General features: G+C 34.1%; 1 protein-coding gene and 1 pseudogene across 6 annotated transcripts in view; one reads left to right on the top strand and one right to left on the bottom strand.

Moving 5' to 3' along the window:
- The window catches only part of TCF12 (transcription factor 12), a 372696-nt gene that overhangs the window by 276688 nt on the left and 77138 nt on the right, over positions 1-18870 (bottom strand). The gene's annotated exons all lie outside the window — the stretch shown is intronic.
- On the top strand, positions 3300-4474 carry LOC118545009 (GTP-binding protein 10 pseudogene; annotated as a pseudogene).

An 18870-nucleotide genomic window follows, 5' to 3' on the forward strand; every position in this document is an offset into this window, starting at 1 on the left:
ACCACATGAGGAGCCAGAGCCAACAAGCTTTTAAGAAAGGGAAAAGTTCCATTTGATTCTAAGTTTGCTTGTGAGACCAACCAAGTAAAGAGAAAGCTAAAAGCACAGAAGAGAAATAACATTATTTAGCTCCCTTTCTCAGTCTGCACAGGTACCCAAGGATCATCAGATTCCGTTGAACCTCATTATTCACAGGTTCTGTATAGGCCAATTTTCCTACTTACTAAAATTTATTCATATACTGGTTGGGCTTTCAGTTATTCGTGGACATGTGCAGAGCTGCAAAAAATTGGAAACACCTGGCATGCATGTTCCCAGCTGAGGTCAAACAAGACCTTCTTGTTTTAGCCCTCAGACTATAAAAAAGCATCCTTTTTGCAGACTACTTAGTGCCATGTTTATTGGTTTTTTGTCCTTTTTGTTGGTGATTTCACTGTTCAAAATGCCTCTCAAGCCATTTTAAGTGCTTTCTAGTGTTCCTAAAGCACAAGAAGGTTGTGACATGTCTTATGGAGAAAATATGCTTAGTTTCAGGTATGAGTTATATAGTATTGTTGATCATGAGTTCAATGTTAATGAATTAACAAGATACATTAAGTCATTAAACAGAAACACACATAAAACATGTAACAAGTTTATGTATTGATTAATAAAAGTGCTGTGACCAGAGGCTTGCAGGAACCTAATTCTATATTTCTACTCATTATTCATTAACTTAGCATCTATGATAACTTTACAGAACATAACTATCTTGAATGAAAACTGACTATAGTTATCCATTACCCTACACCACACCACCTTTAGGTTACCTCAACCCATGGAAAGCAGGGATCTGAAAGTTTCCAGAAATGGATAAATGTTTGTTAAATTTCTAATATAAAAGCCCTTAGGAAATAATCATGATCCTCTTCTACAAGAAAAAATTTTTCTAAGTACACTATTACCTAAGTAGTGATACACTCTGGAAGAAGTATAGTAGTTTTAACTGGTGAACTCTCAGCTCACTTGTAAATCCAATTCATTGACTTTAGAATTGATCCTCTTTTCTTAGATGCAGAGTTCATATTATCTGGTGGTTTTCCAGGTGTGAACATGATAAAGGATTAATCTGAATCATTCATTACCCACAAACAAACTGTTAAGTATTATGTATGAGTAGTGCAGTGTGAGAGGATCTATAGATTATGCTTGTTTTATCTTATCTGTTTAAACTTGAAGCTTTTATAGAGACATACTGAGTGGAAATTGAGTTTCCCTTTAGATTGACAGCTTGTCAGTCAAAAGAAAAGCTTTTAGGACATTCTCTCAAATCAGTTTTCTCTCCAGATTGGGATATATCTAGGACTCTAGAAATGACATGCTTGACTGGTAACTGTCTTTTGCTAGTTGAATACTCTGTGCTGTGTCAAAAAGTACATGAAGGAATCAATTAATTGTAGGCAATCAACACTGGTGGATGTCAACACAGAAAGAAATCTCAGGTTTATGAATACAAAATACATGTGTTAGGTGGATTATATTTAATAGACTTGACATGTTAAGTAATCCTAACATTAATTGTGACTGAATATGACTTTACTTGTGCTCACCTAGGGAGGGAAATGAGAATGCTATTTCTTTGAAGGCATATTTGGTTATTCCTCTTTGTGCTCAGTTTCCTGGAGAGTAAAAGAAGTGTTTATTTCTCAGGAGCATGTTGAACAGCCCTTTCCCATCCTTTAACTACCCCCCCAACCCCCACCAACCCCACTATCACCACCATGTCTCTGCCTGTATAGCAAGAACTTCTAGTTTTTCTCTATTGGAGCAACAGTGCAGGTCACCTTGTGCTCCAGGACTGAATTCTTTATGTGGACAAAGAAAACCCTATAGAAGAACTAGAAAGATATATACCTCAACCTCAACATACCCATACCCCAAATCCAAATCTCACTGGTCTCTCTTTTTCTAGAAACAGTTTCATATTCTCCTCAATCCAGTTATGCTAGGGTTGTTATTATATCTTCCATACCTGGACACATTCTTTTACTCCTATGAATTTTTTAAGGACAGTGGCAATCCTTACCTTCTGTCTTTTCCCTTGAACTTTTTTACAAGAAAGACAACCCACAGAACAAACCATGGGAACAAGTTAAAATAAAAACCAGCTATTCAATATTATGCACCTCTTGATGTTATACATAAGGACATCAATTATAAAGTTTTATTGACAAAAAATGTTTGTTTTAGGGAAAAAATGGGAGATAGTGGAACACATTTAATGATAGTTCAGGAAAAATCAAACAAATGCAGAATGTGAGACATTCTACTATACAGTTGTTCTGCTTTCTTTAAAAAGTTAATTGTAAGGCAAATATTTAAATTAAAAGAAACTGAAAGTATGTAGCAATCAAATGCAAAGGCTATTTTTTTAAACCCAAGAAAGACATTTTGGGGGACCAATTCATTAAATGTAAATAGGAACAGTGTTAGAGGAATTGCAGTTAATTTTCTTTGTCATGAAAAGGGTGATATGGTTATGTAGGAGAATAACCCTTTTTACTGAAAGGTTTACTGAAGTACTGCAGGCTGATTTTCAAACACCGTGAAACCTATAAAAATCAAAACAATTTTGTGGGATTCGTGGACACTGAAATATAAATAAAAGGATTAGAGGAATTACATGAAATGTAAAATTTATGACTAGAAAAAATATGGCTACAGAGGCATATTAAATGCACACCTACAAAATAAAGTACTAAGGTAGAATTTCAGCCATGGAAGACTAAAATGAAGAAACAGAAGCCAAGCCCTGGTTGAAGCAAATATTACACAGATGATACCTCAGTGGAAAGAATAATTAGGCTTAATGCACAGAACTAAAAATCATTAATAAAGAGATATAGATAATTAAAACAAAACCAGAGTCTGAAAAGTGGCACTGGAAAACCATCAGCTTCATCATCTTATTTTATCTACCTGAAGAACCGACTTTTGGCTTCACTGATTTTCTCTATTGAGTTCCTATTTTCAATTTCATAGATATCTAATCAAATTTTTCTACTTTTTCTTCTGCTTACTTTGGATTTAATTTGCTCTTCTTTTTCTAGTTTCCTAAGGTAAAGTTTACATTACTGATTTTATATCTTTCTTCTAATATACATATTCAATGCTATAAATCTCTAAGCACTGTTTTCCCTGCATGCCACAAATTTTGCTGAGTTGTGTTTTCCTTTTCATTTAGTTCAAAATATTTTTAAATTACTTTTGACATTTCTTCTTTAACTCTGTTTTATTTAGAAGTGTGTTATCATTGAGTCCTGGCACATCACAGTGATGGTGCACTGCAGTTGCGTGTGGTTCAGAAAGTATGGAAACTTCATTGATAACCTAAGACTCTTCACCAGAGGAGGAAGTGGTGGAATGGGTTACCCTCGCTTAGGTGGAGAAGGTGGAAAAGGTGGTGATGTCTGGGTTGTAGCCCATAAAAAAATGACTTTAAAACAACTTAAAGACAAATATCCTCAGAAACAGTTTGTGGCTGGAGAAGGAGCAAATAGTTGAGTTAGTGCACTGAAAGGGTCTAAAGGAAAATATTGTGAAATTCCTGTACCTGTGGGTCTTTCAGTAACTGATGAAAATGGTAAAATTATAGGAGAGCTCAATAAAAAGAAAGACAGAATTTTGGTAGCTGAAGGAGGTCTTGGCGGTAAATTACTCACTAATTTCTTACCACTGAAAGGCCAGAAACGAGTCATTCACCTTGATCTAAAACTTACAGCTCATATAGGCCTAGTGGGATTCCCAAATGCTGGAAAATCCTCTTTGCTAAGTCAGGCTTCTCATGCAAAACCTGCAACTGCAGATTATGCATTTACAACATTAAAGCCTCAACTTGGAAAGACTATGTATAACGATTTCAAACAGATATCAGTAGCTGATCTTCCTGGTTTAATAGAAGGAGCACTATGAACAAAGGAATGGGCCACAAATTCCTCAAGCATATAGAAAGAACTAGACAACTACTGTTTGTTGTTGATATTTCTGGATTTCAGCTTTCTTCCCAAACTCAATACAGAACTGCCTTTGAAACCATAATACTGCTTACAAAAGAACTCGAGTTGTACAAAGAGGAATTTCAGACAAAACCTGCACTCCTGGCAGTTAATAAAATGGACTTGCCAGGTGCTCAGGATAAATTCCGTGTACTGATGAATCAACTCCAGAATCCTAAAGATTTGCTGCATTTATTTGAAAAAAAAACATGATTCCACAGAGGACCATGGAGTTCCAACATATTATCCCCATCTCTGCAATTACAGGAGAAGGAATTGATGAATTAAAGAACCATATAAAAAAATCTCTGGATGAACGTGCCAATCAGGAAGACGATGCATACCATAAGAAACAGTTGCTTAATTTACAGATTTCCAATACAATATTTTATAGTGAGCCACAACCAAAGAATTCTGTTACTAGCCCCAGACAAATGTAATTTAAACCTATTAAAAAATGATACCAAAATTATATTCATTTGAAAGTTTTTCCACGGACATGTATTTTTTAGAAGGTTAGTTATTATTAACCTTCTGCTATAAATGCCATCATTCAAGAACCATACCTTCTTGATTTGTAGTTAAGTGTACAGGTAGTAAAAAACTGAGACCTAAAAATGACAACTTATAATTTTATGGCCAATCCACCTATAATAAAATCCTCTGATATGCCTGTAAAAAAAAAAAAAAGTGTGTTATCATTGCTTATTATATACATTTAAAAAATTCCAAGAAGTGAAATAATTTACAAAAAGATCAAAATGAAAATTGGTAGATTTTATATATACGGAACATGTTTTCTCTCAAATTTTACTAAGTAGGTTGAATGACTATTCCAAATTAAAAACAAAATGAGCAAGTTTAGCGGACAATTATGAAAAGAAACATTTTAAAATATATTTTTAAAAATAATAACTGTACTTGGCTTTCACAGGTTATGTAGAAAATACGACCACTGAAACCAGTGCTTTATTTTCAGCCAGAAACAAATTCCTGAATTTTGGTGCAATTTTGGTCTCTATCATTACCTTTCCTACTCATTTTCCCTAACTTCTATTTTTATTCTTCTTAAAATTTTATTTGGCAAATTGTCATAGAATGAAATTAACTCTAAAATTATTGTGTGCAGGTATGAATGGTAACACATGTTCTTGGAGCCAACATCAAATCATGATAGAGAACAGTTACATTACACAAAAACACTCCGTCATGCCTTTGTAGCCACATGCTCCCCCTAAAGCTAATTGTGGCAAGGACTGATATGTTTTCTATCACTATAGTTTTGTCTTTTCAGAATGTTGTATAAATGGAATCACACAGTATTGAATCTTTAAAGTGGTTTCCTTCATTTGGATACTGCATTTGAGATTCATTCAATTTGTTGCATGTATAAGCAGTTTTTCGTTTTAACTGTTAAATATTATACCATTATATGGTTTGCCGGCATTTTGTGTAACCCTTTACCTATTGAAGGACAGCTAGGTTGCCTCCAGTCCTTTCCAACTATGAATATAGCTTTCATAAATATTTGTATACAGGCTTTTGTGTAAACATAAATTTTCATTTCTCTAGGGTAAATATCGGAAGTGGAATTGTTAGGTCATAGGTTAAGTGTATGGTTAACTGCATAAGAAACTGTCAAACTCTTTTCCAAAGTGGTTATGCCTTTTGCATCCACACCAACAATGTATAAGAAGCTCCACTGATCTCCATCTTCAATAGTACTTGGTATACTATCAGAAGATTTTTTAATTTTAGCTGTTTGAATAGCTATGTAGGGGTATTTATTTCAACATGGTTTTAACTTGCATTTCCCTAATGGCTAATGATGTTGAACATCTTCCCAGATGTGTATCTGCCAAACTTTTATCCTCTTTAGTGGTATGTCTGCTCAACCTTATACCCATTTTTAAATTGGGTTGTTAGTTTTCTTGTGTTGAGTTTTGAGAGTGACTTACATGTTTCTGAACACAAGTCTTCTGAGAGATACTTACTTGCAAATATCATTGCCTAATCTCTAGCATGTCTTTTTGTTTCTCAACATTGTCTTTTGCAGAGCAAAATTTTTATTTTTAAAACTGAAGCCCAATTTATCAACTTCTTTTCTGAATCCTGCTTTTTAAGTCATTGTCTCAGACCTCTGCCTAACTCCAGGTCGGGAAGGTTTTCTCCCATTTTCTTCTAAAAGTTTAAGAGTTTATATTTTCCATTTAGGTCTACGATTGGTTTTGAGTTAATTTTTATAGAAGATGGAAATTTAAAATGAGGTTATTTTGTAACATTGGGTTTGTTTTTTTTTTAACCTTAAGAAGTATGAGCTTTTTAAAAATCCTTTGTTGATAAGACTATCCTTTATCCACTGAATCTCTTTTACACCTTTGCCGTATCTGTGTGATTGTTCCTCAGCACTCTATTATGGTCCAGGGATCTATGTCCCTACCTCCTCACAAATACAGTACTGTCTGCTTTACTGTAGATTCATAGTAACTCAAAATCAAGAAGTGTAATTCTTCTTCTAACTTTATTCTTCTTTTTCAAAATTTAGTTATTCTAGTTCCTTTACATTTTCATATAAATTTTAAAATCAGATTGCCAATAAACTGCTTGAGTTCTCACTGGAATTGTGTTAGATTTATAAATCTGATTGGGAGGATTGACATTTTTACTATTTTGAGTCTACCAATCCATGAACACAGTATGCCTCTGTATTTACTTAGGTCTTCTTTGATTTCCTTCATCATTGTTTAGTAGTTCGCAGCACGTAGATCATGTACACATGTATATTTATATAAAAGTATTACATTCCTTTGGAGCAAATGTAAATTATATTCATTATGTCATTTTCCCATTGTACATTGCTAGTATACAGAAATACAACTGTGTGTGTGTTGATCTTGTATCCAGTGACCTTGCTAAAACCACTTATTCTAGGTCTCTGAAGATTTCTTTGAGATTTTCTACATTGACAATCATGTCCGTAAATAGAGACAGTTTTATTTCTTCCTTTCTAATCTGTATGCTTTGTACTTCCTTTTGTTGCTGTATGAACAATAAACAGGACTTCCAGTAACATACTGAATAAGAGAAGTAAGAGTAGACATCCTTGCCTTGTTTGTGTTTTTTTAAAGATTTTATTTATTTGAAAGAGAGAGACATAGCGAGAGAGGGAACACAAGCAGGGGGAGTGGGAGAGGGAGAAGCAGGCTTCCCGCCAAGCAGGGAGCCCGATGCGGGGCCCGATCCCAGGACCCTGGGATCATGACCTGAGCTGAAGGCAAGACACTTAGCGACTGAGCCACCCACGTGCCCCATCCTGCCTTGTTTTTATTTATGGGAGAAAGCACTGAGTCCCTCATCATAATGTATAATGTTAGCTGTAAATTTCTTGGTAGGGTTTTTGGTCATTGTATAATTTATTCTTTTTTGTGGATAATAAAATTTAATTTGCTAATCTTTTATTGAAGATTTCTGTAACTTTGTTCATAAGGTATACTGGTCCATACTTTTCTTTCTTCTTTCCTTTTTTTCTCCTTTCTTTACTATTTACTGTCATTGTCTAGTTTTGATATCAGGTTAATTCTGGCTTCATAAAGAGAGTTGGAAAGTGTTCTCTCCTCTTCTATTTTTTGGAAGAAATAGTAGAGAAAGAATGTTATTTTATTTCTTCTTTAAGTATTTGGTAGAATTCACCAGTAAAACCATCTGGATCTGAATATTTCTTTTTTGGAAGGTTTTCAACTATGAATTCAATTTCTTTAATAGCTGTAAGACTATTCACACCAATCTTTTTTTTCTTGGGTAAGTTTAGTTTGCTAAGGAATTAGTCCATTTCAAGGAATTGGTCCATTTCATCTAATTTGTCAAGTTTACCTGCATAGAGTTGATCTTAGTCCTCCTACTGTCCTTTGGATTCCTGTTAAGTCTGTAATGATAGCCTCTCTTTCATTGCTGATTCTAGTTCTACATGTCTTCTCTTTGTCAATTTTGCTAGAAACTATCAATTTTATTAATCTTTGCAAAAAAAAAAAAAAAACCCTCAACTTTTGGCTGTATTGGTTTTCACTACTGTATTTCCACTTTGAATTTTGTTGATTTCTTATTTGGGATTTATTTTATGTTCCTTTTTCTAATTTCTTGAGATAGAAACTTAAATTATTGACTTGAGGGCTTTTTTTCTAATATAATCATTGAATACAATAAGTCTTGTGAACACTGCCTGAGCTGCATAAATTTTGACATGTTATATCTTTATCTTTGTTCAGTTCAAGTATCTTTTTTAATTTCCCCTAAGGCTTCCTCTTTTACCCAACAGATTATTTAGAAGTCTGCTATTTAATTTCCAAGAACTAGGAGATTTTTCTTTCATCTCTCTGTTATTGATTTCTAGTTCATTTCCATCATGGTCTGAAGAACACTTTGAGTTCAATTCTTTTAAATTTATTAAGACTTGTATTATGACCAAGATATCTTCTATCTTGGTAACATTCCATGTGTATTTGAAAAGAATGTATATTTTGTTGTTGTTTTTGAGTAAAATATACTATAAATACCAATTAGCTCTGGTTGGTGGATAGTGTTACTCGGGCATTCTGTACCCTTGATGATATCTATATGCTAATTTATCTATTCCTAAGAAAGAGCTGAAGTCCTCAACTATAACTGTTATCTATTTCTCCCTTAAGTTCTGTCAGATTCTGCTTCATGTATTTTTATTTTTTTAAGATTTTATTTATTTATTTATTTATTTATTTATTTATTTATTTGAGAGAGAGTGAGAGAGCACAGCAGGGGCAGAGGCAGAGGGAGAGGGAGAGGGAGAGGCAGGCTCCCCACTGAGCAGGGAGCCTGAAGCGGGGCTCAATCCCAGGACTGAGATCCTGACCAGAGCTGAAGGCAGACGCTTAACCAGCTGAGCCACCCAGGCGCCCCTGCTTCATGTATTTTTAAGTTCTGTTGTTAGATATGCACACATTCAGGACTGGTAAATTAATCCTCACATCAATATATAATGAACCTCTTTATCCTAGATGATGATCTTTGCTCTGAAGTCTACTTTGTTAGTACTAAAGCAACTACAGTTTTGACTGGTGTTTGCATGGTGTATCTTTTTTACATCCTTTCACTTTTAACCTACCAATATTATTACCTTTGAAATAAGTTTCTAATATCATACAATGGCATCATATTTCATGTACTGACAGTCTTTTAACTGATGTTTAGATTATTAGCAATTTTAACAAAATTATTGATTTGTAAGAATTTACATCTACCATTTTATTATTTGTTTTCTGCTTGTTCCCTTTGTTTTTCTCTTTTCTGCCTTCTTTTGTGTTATTTTTTTAATATTCCATTTTAATTTATTCATTGTGATTCTAACATATCTCCTTACTGTGTAAGCAGTGGCTCTAGGCATAACAAAATATATACTTACCTTTTCAGAGCCTACTTAGAACCAATATTTTATCACTTCAAGTAGACCACAGATATCATATTTTATATACCATATCCACTGAAAACCACATCAGACAATGTTACAATTTTTAAACTGTCAAATTTTAAAGAATCCATCAGTCTGATATTTACACAGATATGTACTATTTCTGTTGCTCTTCTTTCATTCCTGATGTCTGAGTTCCCTTCTGGTATCATTTTTCCCTTCTGTCTTAAGTTTCCCTTTATCTGAATAAGTCTTTATGTCACTCTCATCCCTGAAAAATATTTTTGATAGTTATGGACAGGTCTTTTCTTTCAACACTTTAAGAGTGTTTTGCCTGCCTCTCTTCTCACCCCCGCCCCATGATTTCTGACAAAACTTCCTCAATCATTCAAATCACTGTTCCTCTAGAAGTAATATGTCATTTTTCTCTGGTTGCTTTCAAGATTTTTTTTCTTGCTTTTAGTTTCTGATTTATGATGACCTATCTGGGTATGGATTTCTTTGGGTTTATCCTGTTTTGGGTTCTTTAAATCTGTATGTTTACATCTTTACCTAAATTTGTGATATTTTAAGGCCATTATTTCTTCAAATATTTTTAGCACCACATTCTTTCTCAAAATGTCTTTTTTTTTTTTAAGAATTTATTTATTTATTTGGCAGAGAGAGACACAGCGAGAGAGAGAACACAAGCATGAGGAGTGGGAGAGGGAGAAGCAGGCTTCCCGAGGAGCAGGGAGCCCAATGCAGGCAGGGCTCGACCCCGGGACCCTGGGATCATGACCTGAGCCGAAGGCAGACGCTTAACGACTGAGCCACCCAGGCGCTCCTCAAAATGTCTTAAAATGCCTAGCACTTTGTTATTTTCTCATAGTACCCTGAAGCTCTGTTCAATTTTTAAAAATTTCTTTCCTCTCTGCTATTGAGTCTTCCAGTGTTTTTTTTTTCACCTATTGTATTTTTCAGTTCTAACAATTCCACATCTTTTTATATCTTCTCTTTCCCTACTGAGATTTTCTATTTCCATTTATTTCAAGAGCATTCACAATTGCTCACTGGAACATCTGTATAATAGCTACTATAACGTCTCTATCATGTAATTCCAATATCTGTATCATGATGGTATATATATCATCTCTTCCCGGGTAAATGAAATTTTCCTGGTTCTTTATATGCTAGATAATTTTGGATTATAATCTGAATATTTTAAATATGAAACTTTGGTTCTTGTTTAAATCCTGTGGATAATGTCAGTATTTTTGTTTTAACAGCTGATCGACATGGTTAAGTTCGGGTCACAAGTTCTAAAATGGCTGTTATGGCCATGGTTCCAATATCAGCTCAATTTTCAAAGCCTATGATGTGCTATTTGAATTTGTCCACCTTGTATCATCCAATGAGCAGTCTAGGACTTAGGTGGTAGTATTTCTGGGTGAGTCCAGAAATTCATAAACAACTTTATAGTATTGTTTTCCCAAGTTTCTCCCTCTACATGATCTCAGTACTTTCCAATTCCCTGGGGCATCCCTTCTCATTTCTTCAGCGAGAATGCTGGGGCTTTAAGTAACCTGCTTGATCACATACTTCTGTTACTATATCTACTCTGGGGTCAGGCACTGGAAAGACAGAAAGAGGAAACAAAAAGTAACGAGGAGTTGTCAACTGAAGAGGAGGATTCCCATCCCTCACTGTTTTCACTGCAGGCTAATGCTGCAGTCTCTGCTGCCATTTCTACAGGGATACTTGGGACCATGACATAAGAGAACAGAGAAAAGAAAAAAAGATAGACTTTCCATATTCACACTGAGCATTAGGAGTTAACTTTCCCACTCCTGGAGCCAGAACTAGTGGGCTTCTTTTGGAGCTCTCTTTGTTTATACCTAAGTGCCAACCTGTAGCCTTCAGACTGTGTTAAGTTCAGCCTCAGCGATAATGAAAGGAACGAAATGGTAAACTCATGGTCAGTTTGGTACTATTTTGAATTCTAGTCTTCCTTCCTAATCCATTGATTATTATTTATTCTTCAGAGTCCTCAAATAGCTGTTCCATCCATTTTGTCCAGGTTTTATAGATGCATTCAGTGGAAGAAAGTGTATATGCTTATCTACATAGCTGAAAATGAAACTATCCTCTAATCCCTATTCTTATTTACTCAATTCCCACTGACATACAGACTCCTCAAATATCCTTATCAGAAGATATAAGTAATCTAAAAAAAGAAAACAGTCTTGGGGTACCTGGGTGGCTCAGTGAGTTAAGCGTCTGACTCTTGACTTTGGCTCAGGTCATGATCTCAGCGTTGTGAGATCAAGCCCCATGTCAGGATCCGTGCTGGGCATGGATCCCACTTAAGATTCTCTCTCTGCCTCTCCCTTTCCCTCCTTCCTCTCTAAAAAAATTAAAAAGAAAAAGAAAAAAAGAAAAAAAGAAAATAGTCTTATGAGTTCTTTTTCCATTTACCAAAAGAGCCCTAATTCACACAGTAACTAATTCAAGGAAAGACAGCCATTACACCACTATGAAAACCTGATCATGTTTTGGCTAAAGAGCTTTAATAGCTACAGACTATCGCTGCAAGATCCTCAAAATGTTATATGCACTATCAGAAAATAAGGACTCTGCTTAAGACACAAATAAATGGAAAGACATGCTATGTTCCTGGATTGGAAGAATTAATGCTAAAATGTCCACACTACCCAAAGCCATCTACAGATTCAATATAATCCTTATGAAGATTCCAATGGCATTTTTTACAAAAGTAGAAAAAACAATCTTAAACTTTATATGGAACCACAAAAGACCAAAATATTTGCAAACAATGTATCTATCTGATAAGGGGTTAATACCTAAAATATATAAAGAAGTCATACAACCCAACAGCACAAAAATAAATAAGCCAATTAAAAACTGGGCAAAGGCCTTGAACGGACATTTTTCCAAAGAAGATATTCAGGTGGCCAACGGATATATGAAAGATGCTCAACATCACTATTAGGGGAAATGCAAATCAAAACCACAGTGAGATATCATCTCATGCCTGCTGGAATAATTATCATCAAAAAGATGAGATAAATGCTGGTGAGGATGTGGAGAAAAGGAAACCCTTGTGCACTGCTGAGAGGACTGTAATTTGGTACAGCCACTATGGAAAACAGTATGGAGGTTCTTCAGAAAATTAAAAACAAAACTATTACATACATAACAATTGCACTTCTGGGTATATTTCCAAAGGAACAAAATCGCTATGTTGAAATATCTGCATCATTATGTTCACTGAAGCATTATTTACAATAGCCAAGACAAGGAAACAACCTAAGTGTCTATCAATAGATGAACAGATGAAGATAATGTGATGAATATATACACAATGGAATACTATTCGGCCATAAAAAAAGGAAATCCTACCATTTGCAACAACATAGAGCTTGAGGGCCTTATATTAACTGAAATAAAACAGAGAATGATAAATACTATATTACCTCACTTATATGTGGAATATAAAAAACAAAGACTCATAGAAAAAGAGATCAGATTTGTGCTTACCAGAGGTGGGGGGTGGGAAAAGGGGAAATGGGATCAAGGCGGTCAAAAAGTACAGACTTCCAGTTACAAGATAAATAAGTACTGGGGACGTCATGTACAACCTGATGATATAGTTAACACTGCTGCATGGTATATTTGAAAGTTGCTAAAAGAGGAAATCCTAAAAGTTCTCCTCACAAGGAAAAATATTTTTTTTTTCTTTTTTCCTCTTTTGTATCTATAGAAGATAATTTACGTTAACTAAACTTATTACAGTAATCTTAATTAAGTCAAGTCATTATGCTGTATACTTTAAACTTGCACAATACTGCATGTCAATTACATATCAATAAAGCTAAAAGAGAAAAAAATCTAGTAAGAAAAATATGTCTGAAATGCTATTATTAAATCTGACGTATAATTATAAAATTAAAATACAATGATACAAAAAATATAAAATACAAATACAAAAAATTTAACCCAATACAAAAACAAATTACAAATACAAATAAATACAATATGATATATGTAATTAAACCTAAGTAATGAAGGTCATCCAACTTTATATCCTCCTGTATTCTTTCCTATTTTGGAGAGAATTTTTCAACATAAAATATTTTAAAAACTAAAAAAGAAGGAATCTGCTTCCCCACTCTATGAAAATCACAATAACATGATGGTCACACCACAGGGTATCTATGTGAGTGGTTCATTTTACAGGTTAATTAGTTAAAAATCATCATTCAAAGAAATGTTAAATAATTTTCATAGCAGACTCAAACTAAAATCATTAAGGACAAATTTTCTTTCAAAAGATTGGCCCTGGGGAGCCTAGGTGGCTCAGTCGTTAAGCGTCTGCCTTCGGCTCAGGTCATGATCCCAGGGTCCTGGGATCGAGCCCCACCTGCACTGGGCTCCCTGCGGGAGCCTGCTTCTCTCTCTCCCACTCCCCCTGCTTGTGTTTCCTCTCTCACTGTGTCTCTCTCTGTCAAATAAATAAAATCTTTAAAAAAAAAAAAAAAAAAAAAAGATTGGCCCTTAAACTCTTCCAAACTCTTGACTGCTAAATGACAGAAAAATTAAAGTTTTAAAATTTCCTTTAAAAAAAAAACAACAGAAAGTGGGTACCTGGGTGGATCAGTCAGTTAAGCGGCCAACTCTTGATTTCAGCTAGGATTATGAGCTCAGAGTCCTGGGATCAAGCCCTGCACTGGGCTCCACACTCAGCAGGGAGTCTGCTTCAGGATTCTCTCTCTCTCTCTGTCCCTCCCCACCCTTCTCTCTAAAATAAATAAATCTTTAAACCAACAATAACAAAAAAAGACCAAAAGCAGAAAGAGTATGGCAACAAAATTTAGAGTTTAAGGGGGCATGGATTTGACAGCAAGGTTTAAAGTTCAAGATCAATTTTTAAGTAACTCTAATGAATCACAAAAAAATGTTGTCTTGTAATAAACTAAAAAATTTGTTGACTTATTTTAATCTACTGTTTCTGTACTCTGAATATTTTAAGACTGTTAACTCTTACACAGTGTATTAGTTAACAAAGATACATTTAAAAGGGCACAATAATAAAATTATTTATTTGTATGAGATTCAACTTTGTGGTCCTAACAAAAGCATTTCAAAGGAATTAAGGTACACAAAAATTTGTACTGACTTTCATTTCTTTTTTTTTTTTTAAGACTTTATTTATTTATTCATGAGAGACAGAGAGAGAGAGGCAGAGGGAGAAGCAGGCTCCCAAGGAGCAGGGAGCCCGATGCAGGACTCGATCCCAGGACCTTGGGATCATGACCCGAGCTGAAGGCAGACTCTTAACCATCTGAGCCACCCAGGCACCCATGATTTTCATTTCTTTAAAAAATATTAAAGCTCTGCCATGAAAAATTATTAACCCCAAATGTCTTTTAAATCTTTAGACCATCATCACTTAAGCAGTAGGTAAGTCACTACACCCACAGACTAAAAAAGACATTTTTCATAATGCATACTGATGAGATCTTATTTCCCCCAAACTTTATTTAAATAGGCCCATCCTTTATTGTTAATCAATTAAAAGTCTGATTTAAATAAGTTAACACATTATAAGGCAGCAATTAGAATGACATGGAAGATAACATAAGGTCACAAGCTTCATCCTTTTCCATACAAGTTCAATATTCAGCTTTTTCCTATGTTCGTATATCTGGTCAACCATTTTATCTAGTCATTGGGTGAGAAGAGCGGGTTAATGAGGGAAGAGAAGAGAAAAAAGGCAAAGAAATCGGGAGAAAAATGGATGATTAGGTCAGTGCAAATCCTTTACCATTAGTGGAAAAACAACTTAGTGACTAAGATGGTGGGTCAGGAATATCATCTTTCATTCCATGACCTAGTCCCATAAGGGGCCTGGGAAATTAAAACAAACACCTGACAATTTAGTTAACAAATCTGAAGAGTGATATGGAGATTTTTATAGGCTTTTTAATAATTTTCATTTTTATTGAAGTATAGTTGACATACAATGTTCTAAATAGTTTTAGGTGTACAACATAGTGAAAATTTTAATTTAGATCTTCTGGTCAAAGTTGTTAAGAAACTTTTAAAAGTTCAGCAGTATTCCAAAACATATTCCAGGAACAACACACTGACCCACCAAAACTACCTCTGCTCCAAGTTCTGCAGGAAGCATGCTGCAGGCTAACAGACATATAGGGCAGCATAAATAACAGCAAAATTGCCCATGTTAGAAACTAATTATCACCCCTTCCTTATTAAAATAAGTACATTCAGTGTTTCAGGAAACACAAGCTATGAAATGCAATCTAGAATTTACCAACTCAAATGTGTGGTTTCAATATATATAAAATGATTAAAAGGACAAAGTAAAAAGCACTGTCCCTCGAAATGTTCCTGTGAAATACAAGCACCACAAAGGAAAACCATTTTAAGATGGAGCTTTGTTTGAATAAAGTTTCAGTATATAACTACCCAATAACTACAAGTCTAGAATTAAGTTTATAAATCTGTCCCAAAAAAAGGAGGCACAACACTTTGGTTTTGTATCAAATCATTAGGGATACAGCTTGAAACGACAGCATGAAATCTTATTTTACATCTACTGTTCTGCTCCAAACATTTTCTTTCACTGAAGACATCATAAAGTGCAACAGGCAAGAGTTAACTGGAAAAGCTTTGTACATAAACTGATACACACACACACACAAACTATACCTAACAATAAACAGTATTACTGCAATACCAAAGCAGCAGCAGTTTTCCCCTGCTGGATACATTTTAAAATACAATTTTTATCCTAAGACAAGATAAAATGCTTTTTGACATTTATTTTTAACTACTTTGTTTTTTCTGTCTTTTCCACCTTTACTACTTTACACACATATAGAATAATAATGTTTTTATTATTTAGTTCTATCTTTGAACTTAGAAAAATGGATACTAAAGAGAATACAGCCAGGTCAAGGAAAACTACATTTGGGAGAGTGGCCTTGACATTTTAAAGCTAAATAACACTTTTAGGTAGGTTTATACCTCCTACATAGTATCATCTCCTAGCATCAAGCCCAAGTACAATGGCTTCCTGTTTCCTGCAAAGGATGAATTATGTTCACTTCTAAGCTTAAGTCAGTTCTACTAGGGAGACAGCAAGTACCATATTTTACCAAGTCAAGGTCAGCCCTCCTTCTAGGAGCCAGCAAACTGATTCCTGCAGCAGTAACACTGGAATTACAATCTGGGTCCTTGGGTTTTAACACCCAGGCTCATTCATGGCCTTTGAGGTAGGAATGTCAAGAACTGTTAAAGAAAGATTTATACACACAAATAAAACATAAGCAAATAATCTTCTGAAGCAGAGGTTGCAAACTATAGAGGATGAGCCAAATCCAGCCAGTTCTGTTTTTTCTGTTTTTTTTTTTTAAGTCACTCAAGTTAAGAATGGCTTTCACATTTATAAATAGTTATGACAAACTACTGTATCATAAATTTTGCCTCTTGGCCTGCAAAGCCTAAAATATTTTACTGTTTGGCCCTTTTGGAAAAATTTTGCTTACTTCTTCTCTAAAGCAAAAACTATGTTCCCTTATAAATTCTATCTATAGGATGCAAATATGATTATAAAGAACTAATATTTTTTATGTTAAAATTGAATACCATTACAGAAGTACTAAGATCCCAATTTAAATGTTGGTATAAACATGCATAATATATGATACATGAAGAAGGGCAGGAAGGAAATCAACATCAAAATGTCAGTGTATAGTTAACATAGATCGGTAAATGTTATTTTCACCTTTATTTTTTCTGTACTTTCCAAATCTTAAGTGAGCATATCACTACCACAATCAGGAAAAAGTTTTAAAAGATTATAATGCACTTTTAAAAGTCTACAGTGCACTTTTTAAAAGATTATAGTGACTTGAATTGTAGCTATATGGTTACTTACATGTAGGTTCAATAACACTTTGGTATTTACCACTGTCTATAAATCAAACTGTTACAAATTAAAATGGTATCTTTACATCTTTCACCATACATAAAAAAAGATAAGGCCCTCTGTTTTGATTATCAGAAGTCAGAACTGCTGATCTGGACTCTCAAAACTCACTGCTTTGGAATTAATGTTCAGGCACATTATGAAACACTTAAAGTTTCATATATATATGAACTTTATATATATATATATATATATATATATATATATAACTTAAAGTTCAATTTAAGTATTAACTGGCTACTATATTCATGTTAGCTTCAGTGTTTCTTCCAAAACATGGTTTAAAAAACTTTGACTAGGGGCGCCTGAGTGGCTCAGTAGGTTAAGTGTCTGCCTTCAGCTCAGGTCATGATCCCAGGGTCCTGGGATCAAGCCCCACATTGGGGTCCCTGCTCAGTGGGGAGCCTGCTTCTCCCTCTCTCTGCAGCTCCGCCTGCTTGTGCTCTCTCTGTCAAATAAATAAACAAAATTTAAAAAATAAAAAAATAAAAAAATAAAAAAAATAAAATAAAAAACTTTGACTAAAACACTAAATATATTCTACATACACTCCACATACTCTTTATAACTATAGCATTAACCTTTAAAGTCATACTAGACAGTACAAGTTATTAAGTCAAACAAAATTATTTTTCCTGATATAATACGTTACTGTTTACAAATCAGACAGGTATTCTGCTAACACTGAAGTACAATGAAACAATCTTGGCTGTTTTCATAAATAGTATTTTAATTTTCTTGTTCAATAATTATTGCTTATATGTTTCAGCTGTTATTTTTGAAGCATATTATTAACTTTGTAAACATAAGACAATATACTAATATACATGATATATGATACATCATTACAACCAATGTAACTCTAACTTGATAAATGAAAGGTTTATTTTGAATGGTTAGAAGGCATTTTAGGGTATTGAGGAGGGCACGTTCTGCATGGAGCACTGGGTGTTATGCACAAACAATGAATCATGGAACACTATATCTAAAACTAATGATGTAATGTATGGGGATTAACATAACAATAAAAAAATTAAAAAAAAAAAAAGAAGGCATTTTAAAAGTCACATCTCCAACTGTGTTCTGAAACAAAAACCATTCTTTGCTTTATGGTTTATTTCCTGGGTTTATCTTGAAAATGCATGCAAGTCTTACTTCTGAAGATGTTAAAGTCCAAATTTAATTCTCCCAAAGCACAAATTTAAATTAGAATACAACCTATCAGACTACAAACAACAGCTTTTCAAGTGCCACAAAATATTTCTGTTCCCTTTATAGTACAGTTAATTTAATCTTATTAAATGTAATCTCATTAAAATGTAAAAATACCAACTTTTTAAAAGTAAAAAGTATTGATCATGCCATGTGCCAAAACTGCAAAG

The sequence above is a fragment of the Halichoerus grypus genome, chromosome 8 (assembly GCF_964656455.1).
Source record: "Halichoerus grypus chromosome 8, mHalGry1.hap1.1, whole genome shotgun sequence".
NCBI lineage: Eukaryota > Metazoa > Chordata > Mammalia > Carnivora > Phocidae > Halichoerus > Halichoerus grypus.